Below are 13,432 nucleotides of genomic sequence, written 5' to 3'. Positions count from 1 at the left end.
TGAGGCCCATTGTCGTGCCATTCATCCGCCGCCATCACCTCATGTTTCAGCATGATAATGCACAGCCCCATGTCGCAAGGATCTGTACACAATTCCTGGAATCTGAAAATGTCCCAGTTCTTACATGGTCTGCGTACTCACCAGACATGTCACCCATTGAGCATGTTTGGGATGCTCTGGATTGACGTGTAAGACATCGTGTTCCAGTTCCCACCAATATCCAGCAACTTCGCACAGCCATTGAAGAGGTGTGGGACAACATTCCACAGGCCACAAGCAGCAGCCTGATCAACTCTATGCAAAGGACATGTGTGGCGCTGCATGAGGCAAATGGTGGTCACACCAGACACTGACTGGTTTTCTTAACCACGCCCCTACCTTTTTTTCAAGGTATATGTGACCAACAAATACATATCTGTATTCTCAGTCATGTGAAATCCATAGATTAGGGCCTGACGAATTTATTTCAATTGACTGATTTCCTTATATGAACTGTAGGTCAGTAAAAGTATTGAAATTGTTGCATGTTGCGTTTATATTTTTGTTCAGTATAACTACCTTTAAAGTAAGCAAAAAAATGTCTCAAGCAAAAAAATGTCTCAAGCAACACAGAGTTAGATTGAGATTGTTTAACAGAAGACGCTCTATTCTTCATCGGCTGCAATATAAATCGATGGCCAGAGGGGGGAGGGATTGTATAACTTTATGGAAAAATAGTAACTCTCACACATGGCAGGAGGGGTCAACCTTGGTTATGGCCTAGTAGCATTTGTGCAATGAGTCGTTTGTCAAAGTTATGATGAGGCTACAATTGGCATCACATAGAACATGCACTATATGCATTAATTGCATATGGAGTGTTTGTTCTCAAGACACACCCCACACATTGGGGTATTAATCAGATTGAGAATGCAGGATGGAAAGGAAGTCATAAGGTGGTTTGATGCAGGATCAGGTGGGGTAGACATCTATCTCACTGCTGTGATAGTGCTTTTCCCCCATACTCCTAGGATATACTATTGCAAACACTGAGGACATGTTAGTTTGGTCATGTTGCATAGGCAGTGCCGATGAGAGAGAATGAGAATATAATTAAAGAGATGTGTCGCCCACCCTCAACTCAGATGATTGTATATAGGTTGATTTAAAAGGGAGAATGTGTGTGAAATGTGTGTGTATTAATATGAGCTGATACTGTACATGTCAGTGTCCACGGCCTATGCCTCTGTGTGTCTGCATTTGTGCATGCATGCACATGTGTGTGTGTGAACATTCCTCCACACTTTGTATTTATGATATGTGTCTGATTTGGGACATATCTCATATGTATAAACTGCACTCCACACTATTCTACGGTATCTTAGTCACTTTTAAATTGTGTTTACATATTGCATCACCCATTTCATACTGTATGTATATACTGTATTCTACACTACTACACCACTGACTGTTAAACAGCCATCTCCAGAGGCTGCTGCCTATAGACATAGATTAGGAATCACTGGCCACTTTAATAATGTTTCCATATCTGTAACGGCTGTCGTGAGAGAGAGTAGACCAAGGTGCAGCGGAGTTAGTGTTCATCATTGAATATTTAATAGCAGAAAGAACACTATACAAAAATAAGAAAACCGACAGCCAAACAGTCCTGTCAGGTGCAAACACTAACAGAAACAATTACCCACAAAACCCAAAGGAAAAACATGCTCCTTATATGTGACTCCCAATCAGCAACAACGAACTTCAGCTGTGCCTGATTGGGAGCCACACACGGCCCAAAACAAAGAAATACAAAAAACATAGAAAACGAACATAGAACGCCCACCCAATGTAACACCCTGGCCAAACCAAAATAAAGAACAAAAATCCCCTCTCTATGGCCAGGGCGTTACAATATCTTGCATTACTCATCTCATATTTGCAAACTGTACTCTATACTATTCTACGGTATCTTAGTCACTTTAATTGTTTGTAAATATTGAATCACCCATCTCATATGTATATACTGTACTCTATACTATGCCACTGTATCTTAGCCCAATGCGGCTCTGACGTACACTACCGTTCAAAAGTTTGGGGTCACTGGCAGCTTCATTAAATAGTACCCGCAAAACACCAGTCTCAACGTAAACATTGAAGGGGCGACTCCGGGATGCTGGCCTTCTAGGCAGAGTTGCAAAAAAAAGCCATATCTCAGACTGGCCAATAAAAAGAAAAGATTAAGATGGGCAAAAGAACACAGACACTGGACAGAGGAACTCTGCCTAGAAGGCAGAGTTCCACTGTTGACGTTGAGACTGGTGTTTTGCGGGTACTATTTAATGAAGCTGCCAGTTGATGGCTTGTGAGGCCTCCCACTCCTCTTTTTATTCTGGATAGGGCCAGTTTGCGCTGTTCTGTAAAGGGAGTAGTACATAGTGTTGTACGAGATCTTCAGTTTCCTGGAATGTTCTCGCATGGAATGGCCTTCATTTCTCAGAACAAGAATAGACTAATGAGTTTCAGAAGAAAGTTCTTTGTTTCTGGCCATTTTGAGCCTGTAATCGAACCCACAAATGCTGATGCTCCATATACTCAACTAGTCGAAAGAAGGCCAGTTTTATTGCTTCTTTAATCAGGACAACAGTTTTCAGCTGTGCTAACATAATTGCAAAAGGGTTTTCCTATGATCAATTAGCCTTTTAAAATGATCAACTTGGATTAGCTAACACAGCGTGCCATTGGAACACAGGAGGGATGGTTGCTGATAATGGGCCTCTGTACGCCTATGTAGATATTCCATAATAAAATCTGCCATTTCCAGCTACAATAGTCATTTACAACATTAACAATGTCTACACTGTATGTCTGATCAATTTGATGTTATTTTAATGGAGAAAAAAATTGCTTTTCTTTCAAAAACAAGGACATTTCTAAGTGACCCCAAACTTTTGAATGGTAGTGTATATGTATATACACTGCTCCAAAAAATAAAGGGAACACTTATACAACACAATGTAACTCCAAGTCAATCACACTTCTGTGAAATCAAACTGTCCACTTAGGAAGCAACACTGATTGACAATAAATGTCACATGCTGTTGTGCAAATGGAATAGACAACAGGTGGAAATTATAGGCAATTAGCAAGACACCCCCAATAAAGGAGTGCTTCTGCAGGTGGTGACCACAGACCACTTCTCAGTTCCTATGCTTCCTGGCTGATGTTTTGGTCACTTTTGAATGCTGGCGGTGCTATCACTCTAGTGGTAGCATGAGACGGAGTCTACAACCCACACAAGTGGCTCAGGTAGTGCAGCTCATCCAGGATGGCACATCAATGTGAGCTGTAGCAAGAAGGTTTGCTGTGTCTGTCAGCGTAGTGTCCAGAGCATGGAGGCGCCACCAGGAGACAGGCCAGTACATCAGGAGACGTGGAGGAGGCCATAGGAGGGCAACAACCCAGCAGCAGGACCGCTACCTCCGCCTTTGTGCAAGGAGGAGCAAGAGGAGCACTGCCAGAGCCCTGAAAAATGAATTCCAGCAGGCCACAAATGTGCATGTGTCTGCTCAAACGGTCAGAAACTCCATGAGGGTGGTATGAGGGCCCGACGTCCACAGGTGGGGGTTGTGCTTACAGCCCAACACCGTGCAGGACGTTTGGCATTTGCCAGTGAACACCAAGATTGGCAAATTTGCCACTGGCGCCCTGTGCTCTTCACAGATGAAAGCAGTTTCACACTGAGCACATGTGACAGACGTGACAGTCTGGAGACGCCGTGGAGAACGTTCTGCTGCCTGCAACATCCTCCAGCATGACCGGTTTGGCGGTGGGTCAGTCATGGTGTGGGGTGGCATTTCTTTGGGGGGCCGCACAGCCCTCCATGTGCTCGCCAGAGGTAGCCTGACTGCCATTAGGTACCGAGATGAGATCCTCAGACCCCTTGTGAGACCATATGCTGGTGTGGTTGGCCCTGGGTTCCTCCTAATGCAAGACAATGCTAGACCTCATGTGGCTGGAGTGTGTCAGCAGTTCCTGCAAGAGGAAGGCATTGATGCTATGGACTGGCCCGCCCGTTCCCCAGACCTGAATCCAATTGAGCACATCTGGGACATCATGTCTCGCTCCATCCACCAATGCCACGTTGCACCACAGACTGTCCAGGAGTTGGCAGATGCTTTAGTCCAGGTCTGGGAGGAGATCCCTCAGGAGACCATCCGTCACCTCATCAGGAGCATGCCCAGGCGTTGTAGGGAGGTCATACAGGCACGTGGAGGCCACACACACTACTGAGCCTCATTTTGACTTGATTTAAGGACATTACATCAATGTTGGATCAGCCTGTAGTGTGGTTTTCCACTTTAATTTTGAGTGTGACTCCAAATCCAGACCTCCATGGGTTGATAAAGTGGATTTCCATTGATTATTTTTGTGTGATTTTGTTGTCAGCACATTCAACTATGTAAAGAAAAAAGTATTTCATAAGATTATTTCATTCATTCAGATCTAGGATGTGTTATTTTAGTGTTCCCTTTATTTTTTGAGCAGTATACATTCCTAATCCATTCCTTACTGAGATTTCCATGTATTCTGGGTATATGTTGTGAAACTGTTAGATATTACTTGTTAGATATTACTGCACTGTCGGAGCTAGAAGCACAAGCATTTCGCTACACCTGCAATAACATCTGCTAAACAAGTTTATGTGACCAATACAACTTGATTTGATTTCATCACTAGTAGAAAAAAATAATAAAATGTGATGTCATCCAGAGACACAGAACCTCTCTCCAGAGACTAATCTATAGGGAAGACCAGGAGGACAGTAAAACGTTATGTTCTTGTGTGTGTGTAATCAACATTTGCCATAGTGTTTGTGTGACACACTGTTCTCTCTTTTTCTGTGTGGATTGGTTTCACATGATTATTCAGGGCTTTATATAGCTGTACACAACTCCCTCCATACTGTTATGCCCCAACATCTGTGAAGATCCTATGCCACCTGGAAGAGCGAGTATCAGAATGACACGTTATCAATGCCACAATGTGACAACCACACAACTAGTATGAGTTTGTTTTATTTCTATGGTGACAACACCAAAAACAAGGGATCTGGAAAGACTGCTGTGCTGAAAAAGGAACGAATAACCACTGGAGGAGTGACACAGAGGGAGGAAATAAGGACGGAGTGTCCAGAAGGGAGTGAAAGAGAGAGAGACATAACAGTGGGGAGGATAGATCTCCTGCAGATAAATCAACGGAGACACAGGGAGAGCATAGCATGTCGTTTCCTGAATGTGTAACATATACTTGCAGAACATAGTGACATCATGTCAACTCCTATGCTTTAAAACTGGACAAAAAGGGAAATGCTTTTTAGATAATTGACTTCCTCTTGTTTGCTCATAATGTGAAACAACTTGAAGGCTGCACCTCTTGAGCTGGTCCTGCAGGCTCTAGTTTTATCTTATCTTGATTATTGTCCAGTCATATGGTCAAGTGCAGCAAAGAAGGACCTAGTTAAGCTGCAGCTTGCCCAGAAGGCTAATATCAATACTATGCATGCCAGTCTCTTTTGGCTAAGAGTTGAGGAAAGACTTACTGCATAGCTTCTTGTTTTTATAAGAAACATTAATGTGTTGGAAATTCCAAATTGTTTGCATACTCAACTTACACATAGCAATGAAGCAGGAATTCCCCAGGGTAGCTGTTTAGGCTTCTTGCTTTTTTCAATCTTTACTAACGACATGCCGCTGGCTTTGAGTAAGGCCAGTGTGTCTATGTATGCGGATGACTCAACACTATACACGTCAGCTTCTACAGCGACTGAAATGACTGCAGCACTTAACAAAGAGCTGCAGTTAGCTTCGGAATGGGTAGCAAGGAATAAGTTAGTCCTAAATATTTACAAAACTTAAAACATTGTATTTGGGACAAATCATTCCCTAAACCCAAAAGCTCAACTACATTTCGTAATGAATAATGGGGATCCATAATAAATACAAATTCACACTTACTGCACCAGCCATGCCACCAGGGTCATTCACAGTCCCCATGTCCAGAACAAATTCAAGGAAATGTACAGTATTATACAGAACCATGATTGCATGGAACTCCCATCTTATATAGCTCAAGTGAACAGCCGTCCTGGTTTCAAAAAACGAATAAAGCAACACCTCACAGCACAACGCCTCTCCCCCATGTGACCTACTTGTTGTGTGTTTGTACTGACATGAATGTGTAACTGATAGATGTACACACTACATGTTAATGTTTTTAAATGTATGTCAATTGGAAAGTCTTTTGTCTGTAATGTCTTTTTCATTATGTGTCGGACACCAGTAAGACTAGTGGGGATTCTAATAAAATCTCAAATAGAAATCTGGAAGTAAACATTTCACTGTAAGGTCTACACCTGTTGTATTTGGCACACGTGACAAATAAACTTTGATTTAATTGGATTTGATGTGGAATATCAATCTGATTTGTCTTTGTGTGACCTCAAGACCATAATCATCACCATTCATCTCAGGTACGCACACACACACACACACACACACACACACACACACACACACACACACACACACACACACACACACACACACACACACACACACACACACACACACACACACACACACTATTTTTACCGTGTCCATGGTTTCTTCATATAGCTCCAGGATCACATTTCCCCCTTCCAGCTCTCTATGAGCCTTGCTCTAACCTCCTTCATATCCATCACCACCCCTGCATAGTGGCCAGCCGGCCGGCCTGACTAAGCGGTTATGAAGGTTTAATTGCCTAGCATTAAAATTTCAGAGACCCCTGTTCCATCCTCCTGCATGGTGTGGCAGGGGAGGAAGATGAAGTGACTGCTGACAGCATTGGGTTCTGGAACCACAAAGCGCAAAGCTCAAAGCATCATGGTTTAATGCTAATTCTGCCACTACACAGACACTCAATTGTGAGTTTGTCATTGCTTTATAACAGGGATGGACAACTTTGGTCCTGGAGGTCTGCAGTGTGTGCAGGTTTGTATTATTCCAGCCCAACAGTAACAAGTCTTGTTCTAACACTTTACTTACCATGGTATATTCTTCGTGGTCTACAACACTTTCTTCCATTTCCCTCCCTGGCTATTGCACTCTCTGTACTCCTCTTCTCTAGCGCCATCTAGCGGCCACCTGTGTCCTTACAGTACACCATAGAGATAGATAGAGGACTCATTTTTTATTTTATTTCACCTTTATTTAACCAGGTAGGCCAGTTGAGAACCAGTTCTCATTTACAACTGCGACCTGGCCAAGATAAAGCAAAGCAGTGCGACAAAAACAACAACACAGAGTTACACATAAACAAACGTACAGTCAATAACACAATAGAAAAGTCTATGTACAGTGTATGCAAACGTAGACGAGTAGGGAGGTCAGGCAATAAATAGGCCATGGAGGCGAAATAATTACAATTTAGGATTAACACTGGAGTGATAGATGTGCAGATGATGATGTGCAAGTAGAAATACTGGGGTGCAAAAGAGCAAGAGGATCAGTAACAATACGGGGATGAGGTAGTTGGGTGTGCTATTTACAGATTGGCTGTATACAGGTACAGTGATCGGTAAGCTGCTCTGACAGCTGATGCTTAAAGTTAGAGAGGGAGATATAGACTCCAGCTTCAGTGATTTTTGCAATTCGTTCCAGTCATTGGCAGCAGAGAACTGGAAAGAAAGGCAGCCAAAGGAAGTGTTGGCTTTGGGTGTGACCAGTGAAATATACCTGCTGGAGCATGTGCTACGGGTGGGTGTTGCTATGGTGACCAGTGAGCTGAGATAAGACGGGGCTTTACCTAGCAAAGACTTATAGATGACCTGGAGCCAGTGGGTTTGGCGACGAATGAATAGTGAGGGCTAGCCAACGAGAGGATGTAGGTCGCAGTGGTGGGTAGTATATGGGGCTTTGGTGACAAAACGGATGGCACTGTGATAGACTACATACAGTTTGCTGAGTAGAGTGTTGGAGGCTACTTTGTAAATGGAATCGCCAAAGTCAAGGATCTGTAGGATAGTCAGTTTTACTAGGGCATGTTTGGCAGCATGAGTGAAGGAGGCTTTTTTGCGAAATAGGAAGCCGATTCTAGATTTAATTTTGGATTGAAGATGCTTAATGTGAGTCTGGAAGGAGAGTTTACAGTCTAACCAGACACCTAGGTATTTGTAGTTGTCCACATATTCTAAGTCAGAACCGTCCAGAGTAGTGATGCTAGCTGGACGGGAGGGGAGGGTAATCGGTTGAAGAGCATGCACTTTGTTTTACTTGCATTTAAAAGCAGTTGGAGGCCAGGGAAGGAGTGTTGTATGGCATTGAAGCTCGTTTGGAGGTTTGTTAGCATGTTGTCCAAGAAGGGCCAGATGTATACAGTATGGTGTCGTCTGCGTAGAGGTGGATCAGAGAATCACCAGCAGCAAGAGCGACATCATTGATATATACAGAGAAAAGAGTCGGCCCGAGAATTGAACCCTGTGGCACCCCCATAGAGACTGCCAGAGGTCCGGACACCAGGCCCTCTGATTTGACACACTGAACTCTATCTGAGAAGTAGTTGGTGAACCAGGCGAGGCAGTCATTTGAGAAGCCAAGGCTATTGAGTCTGCCGATAAGAATGTGGTGATTGACAGAGTCGAAAGCCTTGGCCAGGTCAATGAAGACGGCTGCACAGTACTGTCTTTTATCGATGGAGGTTATGATATCGTTTAGGACCTTGAGCGTGGCTGAGGTGCACCCATGACCAGCTCGGAAACCAGATTGCATAATGGAGAAGGTATGGTGGGATTCGAATTGGTCGATAATCTGTTTGTTAACTTGGCTTTCAAAGATTTTAGAAAGGCAGGGCAGGATGGATATAGGTCTATAACAGTTAGGGTCTAGAGCGTCGCCCCCTTTGAAGAGGGGGATGACCGCGGCAGCTTTCCAATCTTTGGGGATCTCAGACGATACGAAAGAGAGGTTGAATAGTTTAGTAATAGGGGTTGCAACAATTTCGGCGGATAATTTTAGAAAGGGAGGGTCCAGATTGTCTAGCCCAGCTGATTTGTAGGGATCCAGATTTTGCAGCTCTTTCAGAACATCAGCTGTCTGGATTTGGGTGAAGGAGAAGCGGGGGGGGGGGGCTTGGGCATGTTGCTGCAGGGGGTGCTGAGATGTTGGCCGGGGTAGGGGTAGCTAGGTGGAAAGCGTTGCCAGCCGTAGAAAAATGCTTATTTAAATGATCGATTATCGTAGATTTATCGGTGGTGAAAATGTTTCCTATCCTCAGTGCAGTGGGCAGCTGGGAGGAGGTGCTCTTATTCTCCATGGACTTTACAGTGTCCCAAAACTTTTTGGAATTAGTGCTACAGGATACAAATTTCTGTTTGAAAAAGCTAGCCTTAGCTTTCCTTATTGACTGAGTATATTGGTTCCTGACTTCCCTGAAAAGTTGCATATCCCGGGGGCCATTCGATGCTAATGCAGAACGCCACAGGACGTTTTTTTGTGATGGTCAAGGGGAGTCAAATCTGGGTGAACCAAAGGCTATGTCTGTTCTTAGTTCTAGATTTTTTGAATGGGGCATGCTTATTTAAGATGGTGAGGAAAGCACTTTAAAAGAGCGACCAGGCATCCTTTAGTGATGGGATGAAGTCAATATCTTTCTCATCTTTATATCTGTGACATTACAGCATCTGTGACAGCATGGGCAGCGCCATTGAGGCTTCAACCCAAAGGAATTTCCACCCAGTCAACTACTTTGAGTAGTTCAAAATGGCGGAAGCATGGTGGAAGCCCTCAATGGCAATGTTCATGTCAAAACGGGTTATATCCATGATGAGTCTTCTATCGCTATGGCTCACATCCCAATGTTCCTCTCAGAGGAAAAAGTAAATGTGGTGATACAGCAGCCGATGGGGAACACAGATCTGAAAGTCTGTTATTTATAGTGCAGAAATAGGCAAAAGGGATGAGAGAGTCTCTTCTAGATGAGACAACGGTCTCAACTCCCTCTCCCTGCTTTCCTTCCCTCCCAGCCCAGAGAATGCAATCACTCAGTAACTGTCATAGAGGATCTACAAAACATGGGACAAACTTGTTCAAATTGCCATGCAAGTGGTAAAATTGCTTTTAGAGTTATGGGAGCAGTTTAGAATAAGAAAACATGTGGCTCTTTCAATCCCACGAGATAGCTGTGTTTTTATTGAATGTACACTGCTCAAAAAAATAAAGGGAACACTTAAACAACACAATGTAACTCCAAGTCAATCACACTTCTGTGAAATCAAACTGTCCACTTAGGAAGCAACACTGATTGACAATAAATTTCACATGCTGTTGTGCAAATGGAATAGACAACAGGTGGAAATTATAGGCAATTAGCAAGACACCCCCAATAAAGGAGTGGTTCTGCAGGTGGGGACCACAGACCACTTCTCAGTTCCTATGCTTCCTGGCTGATGTTTTGGTCACTTTTGAATGCTGGCGGTGCTTTCACTCTAGTGGTAGCATGAAATGGAGTCTACAACCCACACAAGTGGCTCAGGTAGTGCAGCTCATCCAGGATGGCACATCAATGCGAGCTGTAGCAAGAAGGTTTGCTGTGTCTGTCAGCGTAGTGTCCAGAGCATGGAGGCGCTACCAGGAGACAGGCCAGTACATCAGGAGACGTGGAGGAGGCCATAGGAGGGCAACAACCCAGCAGCAGGACCGCTACCTCCGCCTTTGTGCAAGGAGGAGCAGGAGAAGCACTGCCAGAGCCCTGCAAAATGACCTCCAGCAGGCCACAAATGTGCATGTGTCTGCTCAAACGGTCAGAAACAGACTCCATGAGGGTGGTATGAGGGCCCGACGTCCACAGGTGGGGGTTGTGCTTACAGCCCAACACTGTGCAAGACGTTTGGCATTTGCCAGAGAACACCAAGATTGGCAAATTCGCCACTGGCGCCCTGTGCTCTTCACAGATGAAAGCAGTTTCACACTGAGCACATGTGACAGACGTGTCAGAGTCTGGAGACGCCGTGGAGAACGTTCTGCTGCCTGCAACATCCTCCAGCATGACCGGTTTGGCGGTGGGTCAGTCATGGTGCGGGGTGGCATTTCTTTGGGGGGCCGCACAGCCCTCCATGTGCTCGCCAGAGGTAGCCTGACTGCCATTAGGTACCGAGATGAGATCCTCAGACCCCTTGTGAGACCATATGCTGGTGTGGTTGGCCCTGGGTTCCTCCTAATGCAAGACAATGCTAGACCTCATGTGGCTGGAGTGTGTCAGCAGTTCCTGCAAGAGGAAGGCATTGATGCTATGGACTGGCCCGCCCGTTCCCCAGACCTGAATCCAGTTGAGCACATCTGGGACATCATGTCTCGCTCCATCCACCAACGCCACGTTGCACCACAGACTGTCCAAGAGCATGCCCAGGCGTTGTAGGGAGGTCATACAGGCACGTGGAGGCCACACACACTACTGAGCCTCATTTTGACTTGTTTTAAGGACATTACATCAAAGTTGGATCAGCCTGTAGTGTGGTTTTCCACTTTAATTTTGAGTGTGAGTCCAAATCCAGACCTCCATGGGTTGATAAATTGGATTTCCATTGATTATTTTTGTGTGATTTTGTTGTCAGCACAGTCAACTATGTAAAGAAAAAAATATTTAATAAGATTATTTCTTTCATTCAGATCTAGGATGTGTTGTTTAAGTGTTCCCTTTATTTTTTTAGCAGTATATATAGTACAATATTTTTTTTATATCAAATATGCAGCCATGTGGACAGAGTTACCAACAGTACAGCAGGTGTCCTGTTATAATGGGACATGTGTAATAGTCTGTGTTGTGTGTACATCTCTGTGTGACACTGTCAATCCTTTCCCCGTCTTACAAAAAAAGAAAAAAACCTTTGTGTGTACAGCAGCACAATAATGACATAACACAAACAAAGATATTGAGAATGCTAACCCACAGATGGGTAAAGTAAAGAAAATGATATCAATAGCCAGTGTGAAAACACAGAGAGACAGAAGGGAGACATTGCAACATCTACAGAGAGAGAGAGAATGAGAGCGAGAGAGAGAGAGAGAGAGAGAGAGAGAGAGAGAGAGAGAAAGAGAGAGAGAGAGAGAGAGAGAGAGAGAGAGAGAGAGAGAGATAACGGAAATCATGTAGAATAAAGGGGTGGGAAAATGTGCTGCCCTTGAGAGATGATCATGCTTGTGTTGCCTTGGTAACAAGCCCTGTTAGGTAACTAGGTTGCCATGGTGCCTATTTCTGCCAGTGATGGAGACCTGGCCTTCCTGTCCATGATCAAAGCTCACCAGCACAGAAAGGAACTCATAACACTGGACTGCACAGTGCTGCCCTCCGGGGCAAATGTATTCAGCCATTCACTGGACTCAATTGAAATTAGGGCCAAACACCTGGAACATGTACAATAACTGCACCTGCATGTCCATTGGTGATTTAATGTAGGGATACATTTGGCAACGATACAGAGTAGATACTGACACAAAGAAATAAGCAACCAAACAACCAAATAAATAACCAAGCAAACACACAGCGAGACAACCTTGGATCCTCGGGTGGATGTCTTCAGTGTAATAAAAAAAAAGAGAAACAGAACTTTTATACATTTCCAAATGCATTGTGTGAACACAGTACAGCACACTCAAAATGATGTCTATTACGGAACCAGCCACGCAAATGAGATTAACTAGCTAATTTACAAACAGTGTAATTGCCACACAGATAGATTCTACTCCAATGATTAACAGGCTTTGTTATGCTGCAGTTGCTGTATATCAGGGCCATGGTAGTTTGGCAAGACCCTAGTAATTTCCTTGCCCTGGCCCATTGTCAGAGTACCATATAGAGTACACTGAACCACTAAATCATCTGGATAGGCTGATGGTAGTGACTGCTAAACAATAGAAACTATCTTGCCAAGTTCAATGGTTTAATACAGGGCATATGCTTTGCTTGTCTCACAGCATCCACATTTATCTTTCAGGTACATTTACTACTACTGTGGGTTTCTTGTAACTTTAACAGTGACTCAACCGTTGTAGGTGTGTTTGTGTGACTATGTGTGGGAGAGTTTCTCTGTTTGTTTTCAGGTGCAACACCTCTGAGGTCATATCGTATTCGTCTGGATACTGCTTAGGCTAAATGTGTATGTGTTTATCAGATTACTCTGACTGACTCTCCTCTCTCAAGATGGTCTGACACAATCATCTGATTACATGTGTGCCAGTATGAATGTAATTTTTGCCCCCAATGTTCTGATGTGTCCTCCTGTGCAGATGGTTTCCATGGGAACAGGACCAGAGCAGCAAGCCGAATGCATAGAGTATATGAATGTAATGAACATTCAAAACATGCGCTGTTCAGATAGAAGTGTGTACGTGAGAGATAAAAAACAAGAAATGATTCA

The sequence above is a fragment of the Salmo trutta genome, chromosome 29, assembly GCF_901001165.1.
Source record: "Salmo trutta chromosome 29, fSalTru1.1, whole genome shotgun sequence".
NCBI lineage: Eukaryota > Metazoa > Chordata > Actinopteri > Salmoniformes > Salmonidae > Salmo > Salmo trutta.
Note: the sequence above shows the minus strand (reverse complement) of the source record.